This window comes from Apus apus, chromosome 10 (assembly GCF_020740795.1).
Source record: "Apus apus isolate bApuApu2 chromosome 10, bApuApu2.pri.cur, whole genome shotgun sequence".
NCBI classification, from domain to species: Eukaryota; Metazoa; Chordata; class Aves; order Apodiformes; family Apodidae; genus Apus; species Apus apus.
Window position 1 is genome coordinate 19492043 of NC_067291.1, and position 6000 is coordinate 19498042.

The 6000-nt window shown below is 45.9% G+C and overlaps 1 protein-coding gene across 11 annotated transcripts in view; it reads right to left on the reverse strand.

Moving 5' to 3' along the window:
* The window catches only part of MEGF11 (multiple EGF like domains 11), a 254581-nt gene extending 250995 nt beyond the window's left edge, over positions 1 to 3586 (reverse strand). For all 11 annotated transcript variants that reach the window (XM_051628083.1, XM_051628087.1, XM_051628080.1 and 8 more), the window contains exon 1: positions 3545 to 3586. The gene's annotated coding sequence lies outside the window, so the exon portion shown is untranslated. The remainder of the gene's footprint in view (positions 1 to 3544) is intronic.
* Between the last annotated feature and the right edge of the window lie 2414 nt (positions 3587 to 6000).

The window sequence follows — 6000 nt, forward strand, 5'->3', positions numbered from 1 at the left end:
TGTCATCTGGAAGTCTTTAAAACTGATTATATCTGGTATGTCTCCTCTGAGAGTAGCTCTTCTAGTTTTCTACAAGCTTTTTCAGCTCTCTTTCCTTAGCATACAGAACTTCCTCACTGAGGCTTCAATCAGTTTTGTGTGAAGAAAAGTTCCAATCTCTACTGCAGCACAGTCAGCCTGCACAGTATGTAACAATGAAGTTGAATTTTTTCCATCTTCTCCATTAACATCTGAACAACCCTTTCTAGGGGTAACTAATTTATTTATTAACAAAGGTAATTGTACCTCTTCCCTTGAGTCCAGGTTATACATTTTAGTCATTTTTAGTAACATGTGGGATGCCAGGGAAGGACTCAGTTGCTTAAACAGGGATGCCAAGTGCTATTTGAGACATCCAAGAAAAAAGAAAGTTTCTTCCTTGGGTACTAGGTACCACAGATCTTGTGGGACAACTGAGTGCTGGTGGAGCAGCAACTAGGTAGCAGGCAGGATACCCTGGAGAACTTAACATGGTTGAGAGACCTGACTCCTACCTGCAACTACTCTGTGGTCTAAAGTCCTTCACCATCGGTGGAGAAAATCCCAGTGACTAGTGAACTGGAATTAGGCTCTGACTCTTGCAGGATCACAGTTTCCTTTGCACAGACAGGCAAGGGAGAGAGGGGCAGGGTAAGTAACCCGATGCCTCCCAGCTCTCCCCTACACTATACACCCAGAATCGACACGTTTGCATAAAATGACAGTAAGAACAAAGTGTGTAATTATGTACTTCAAACACAAAGTGGTAGAGATGGATAGTTTGTGGGGACCCACCACACAATCTCTGTGCACCTGGCAATACACAAAGGCCAACAGCAAGCATACGTATTGCAATAATTAAAATGTAGTGCAGGCACCACACTTCCACACTCCCCAAAGCCTTCAGCCCCCGTGTTTCAAGAAAAAGAGCCTATGGCTTTTATATAAAGTGATTGTAGAAAGTCTCCCTTTAAATTCCCGCCCCAGAGATTTGCACAGCAGTACTGCAAAAAGTAGTAATTATACAGAAGCTTTTTAGTATGCAATAGCATGAAGCACTTCTCTTTTTAAGCTGAACAACCAAAGTAGTATCGTAAATATTGTATTTAAATAGTAGCTCAAACCACATGGTTCTGAAAACAATAACCAAGCACATGCTTTGTAAGAGCACAGAATTAGAAATTATTTCACAAACAAGGATAAAAGGTTCACAAGAATTGTGACCACCCTACAAAGACGCAGTTTTTACAGGCTGTACTTGAAGGTACACGCACAGTTCCAATATAATTAACTGTTTTCAGAGATTTATAGCTTTGCTGTATGCATTTGCTTAAATATTAATTTTGCTGCCTGGCATTTAAAGCACAATGGATTATTCAAAGTAAAAATGGCTGAGTGCCCCATTCAAAATAAAAATGCTTACAGATATATATAACGTATTAAAAGAGAATACTAGCTTCTATTTGATACTTTTGATTATGAATGTATCATTATTGTAAAAACAAGAGATTAAATTAGTCCTTTTCAGTAAGTAAAAAAAAAGAAGCAACATTATGCATTCCTAATATTGCATATTTTACCTCAGCTAATTTTATTTTTAACTAAAGTTACAAAGTTTTATGAAGTAGAAAAAATTCCAGTAAACTGGAAAGAAATACTTACATTTTATTTTTAAAAACAGTGACCATGTGACCATTTTCAATGCTTCATAGTTTGAAACATTGAAACACACTCACCATAAAACTTCTATAACAAATTTACTCACGTATTAACCAGAAGCAGATAAAAGCCAAAGTCCAGCAGTTTGAACATTGAAGAAGCCTCCAGAGGTTGTTACCAACAAGAACTCACGCACTTGCAGCACTGAAGCTAATTTTGCAAGCATTTATCACTACCCTTAAACACATGTGCTAATTAGTATTTATTATCCTGCTGCAAAGCCAATCCAGGTGCCTCACACTAACTTTAATAGACTCCAGACCAGGTTCCATCAATGTAAACTTGTTCATAAGCTTTTGCAAGAGCTGATGCTCAGTCTCTAAAAGCTCACATAAAATCAAATCCTATTATGAGACTGTTCAGTTGGGTTACTCACCTTTAGTTAGCACTATCACAAGCAAGGCAATACACCTAAAAGAGTCTATCCATCAGACACGGCTCTGGGAAGGGAAACTTGGCGGATTTAATGAGAAAGTGGACATGTAAGGAAGGTCCAAACAGAGAGGGACAGAAAAGCTCTGGCTGCACTCTAATAGAAGTCTGATAGAATGGGAAGGATCTGGACTGAGACTTGGGTATCCCAGAAGAAATCTCCACAGAATTAATTAACCCTATACTGGGAAACTAAGATATCCAATCACCTGACTTGAGATTTCTCTTACCATAATACAGGACTGAGAATGACGGGGTGGCAGGTCTCACATTTGACAGGATATGGAAGGTAGGCTGCTACATTCTAGTTAATTCATATGTTACATATTTATAGTCTGAACCAGAAGGTCATAAAGATACAAACTTCCTTTTAGTTAACTCTGGACTTTCTGCTGGGAAGGTGGGGAGCAGAAAAGGGGCTAATCGCACAGTATTTAATGATCATAAGTGTTACTTAAATCTCCAGCCCCCGGGATACTTTGAGAAATGGCTGCCTTTGTTTTGCAAATTATTGATCCTCTGCCCACCTCTCTGGGCCAACCCAGCCTTTGCAGATTAAGATTACTAAACACAGGCATCAGAACTCTGTGCTGTCACCTGAGGATCTCAGCTGAGCTGAATTTGGAAGCTGATGCCTCGACGCTTCCAAGCTACTCTCTCCTTGTTAAGAACTACACAGCAGGGTGGTTAGAGTCTTTCCTATATGGAATGTTTGGCAGCAGCGAGCAGCACCTGCTAGAGAGATTCCACCAGCTCCCCAGCCTGAAGACACAGGCGACACTTATACACTCCATCCTACAACTTCTTCCTTCCCCAAAAACCCTTTCCACCAGGAGCCCTCGTACGTACAGGCAAGAGAAGCAGCTACGACCCGAGCAGCGAGTCCACCCGCCCGCGCAGAGCACCCGAGAACGGGGACACGCGGGGAACAAATCTGCCTCCTACAACTACAAGAAAGTTCGTGCAGACACAACACCCCAGTAAACCATGATGCGGGGGGGAGGGAGGCCGCTTCTGAGGGAGGCGCTGATAGGGGAGAATCCTAATAAAGCCGTAAGATCTCACCCACACACACATCTAGAACAGCACTTCCAAAATCACCTACGAGAACCCAAAGAAAGATCGAGGGAAGGGACAGAAAAGGGAGGCTGGAGAGAGATTGTCTCCCCCCGGTTCGTCTTGGGTGCCTGGACAGTTCTAGGAGCAGCAGGGAAGGGGGCCGCCTCTCATGCAACCAGAGGGTGCAGAGGAAGCTCCTTGCCCCGCAGCAGCAGCCCCAGGAGCAAATGGGGCGTGAGGGGCCGCAGCTGCGGGCACAGGGGCTCCGGTGCCGCGTCCCCCGCAACACCCAACCCCTGCCCCGACGCGCACCTACCTCGGCGGGACCAGGGGCTGGAGCCCCTCCGTCGGGGCTGGATCCGCGGGGCTGCGGCGGCAGCGCGACGCGGCGGGAGGCGGCCCGGGCTGCGACGGCTGAGCCGGGGCCGCTCGCACGGGTGCACCGCACCGGGGCCGCTGTCCGGGTCGGGGAGGCGATGCTGCTGCGGGGGACTCCGAGCGCCTCTTTGGCTCTGTTAGGAAAGTTACCGCGGCCACACGACCCACCTTAAACCCGCCTCCCCGCAGGACCCGGGGGAGGGGGAAGGAGGAGGAGGAGGGAGGGAGGAGACGAGGGTGGGGGCTCGCAGCCCTTCATTTCCCAGCTCAGAACCAAGTCACAGCAGCATCTCTCGGGCTGTCGCTCCGGGATGCAGGGCTGGGCGCAGCGGTGCATTCCCAGCTCCCGCAGACACCGGGCTGGGGCCGAGCTCCGCTCCTCTCCCCCTGGATTTTTGCCTGTACGCGCAGTACCACGAGGCCAGGTTCAGAGCGCAGAAACTTTCCCGTTTCCTGCGGCGCTGACGCTGATTTTTGGCTTGCTCGTTTGGTGATGGCTGGTTTGGCATCTCGTTATTTATTTAACCATTTGTTGTTCGGGGGGAGGAGGATCTAGTCCTGAAGCCTTGGGGTTTGCGTATGTGGGGGTTTTTTTGTTGGCTTATTATTATTAATTATTTTGCTTTCCTCCGCCCGATTCAATTAAAATACCTTAAATAGACTAAAAGGACAAAGAATCAGACCGAGACACCGGCACCCCAGGGGTTGCCGCCCAAACAGGGCATGTGGGGATGGGGAAGCAAACTCTAGAGCTCAGGGAGAAACACCTGGCGACTCAGCAGAGGGTAGGAGCCGGGAAAAACCCTAAGGCTCCCTGCCTCCTGCCGCTTAAAGAACGGTATCTCCAGAGCAGAGGCCGATCAAACTCCACGGATGTGCTTTGCGGGAGAGCACGCAAACTTCTGGACTCATTTCAAGGTGCCTCGGCGGGCAACTCCTCAGCCGCTGGCCGCTGTAAGGGCATGCGGACAGACTCAGGGCAAGCAGGCAGCTCTCCGGCTGCCGAGAGCGGCCCCTGGATAGAGCAGCTGTCAGGCGAGACTAAGAGGATGCTAATAGAGAAAAAGGCGACGGAAAATTCACCTCTTCTCTAGCATCCTCTACCGTTCAGAGCATCTGCCCTTCTCTTGTCAAGCAGACTGCACCACGGCTGCTTTGTAGGGCAGCTCGGTGCCGCTGGATGCTAAGAGAAGTATCAGACAGGGAATGAATTACACCCTGTGGTTATAATTTTCTTCCTGAAAGATGTACCAGAAGATACAAATGTATTATGATAAGAATCATTAGACCAAAATTGACAGGTGATTTGAACAGCTGCACTAACTTAGCTCTTAGCCAGCAATCTTGCTTGCACAGTCTTTTCAAGATGAAATGCTCTAATGTGTTATGTACTATTACTTATTGTTTTCTAATTAAAATAATAATGTTGGCTGAGTTCCTGCTTCTTTAGCATCTCAGTATGTAAGAAACATAAAACCAAGTCCCTTTTTTGATAATACATCAAAATGGTTAGTAGAACTTTGTTGTCATTGCAGCCACACTATGAATCCCCTCATTGTACAATATTTTATGTACACACGAGGCTGCCAGCATTCTCTGTCCTGCCCTGTGTGCTCCTTGGTAACGTGCCAGCACATGACTGCAGGTGATGGCAGTGTTTCAGAATGGATAAAGAGCCAGAATTGGTACCCTGTTTCCACCAGGGACTGCCTGCAATCTCCTACCTTCCCAAAAAGCTTCTCCGCTCCTACCACTGCTTTTGTACCCCCAGGTTCCCAGCCTTTCCCTTGCTGCCTTGTCCTGGTTTCCATCCTTCTCACGATCCAGCACCAGTCACCTAAACCAGGAGAATGGTGCAGGGGAGAACACATGTGTGCTGGGGTGACTCCACCTCTTTTTTTTTTTTTTAAACCCAGCTCTCTAGCTCCAGAAGGTACTTTTTCTTCATTAGCCACAGTTAAGGCAAGCTAACCCGGATCTGCAGCAGTGTTGGTGCCTGAGGTGGATTCATCCACATGTCTCCCTACCTGTTTTTATTTATTTTTTAAAACATTCTTATAATTAGTATCAATAATGAATCATTAATTAATAAACTATTTTCAATATTAAATAAAATTTAATACATCAAATTTGAACTAGATTTAGTGAATACAGATAATTAGGGGGTTTTGTTTGTCAAAGAATATTAAAAACACCAGTTACTCTATACTGATGACATTTCTTGTGACTCAGTTTTGTGACCAGTTTCCAGTTGGGGAACTATTTAGCCTCCCTGATTTTTCTTTTTAAAGGGTAAGATACTGTCTGAAATGCGTGGAGGCAAAACCAGTTGGCTTAAAATAAACTAGGCCAGCTTGCTGCTATGATTTTTTTTTTTTTTTTTTAATAAGTTTT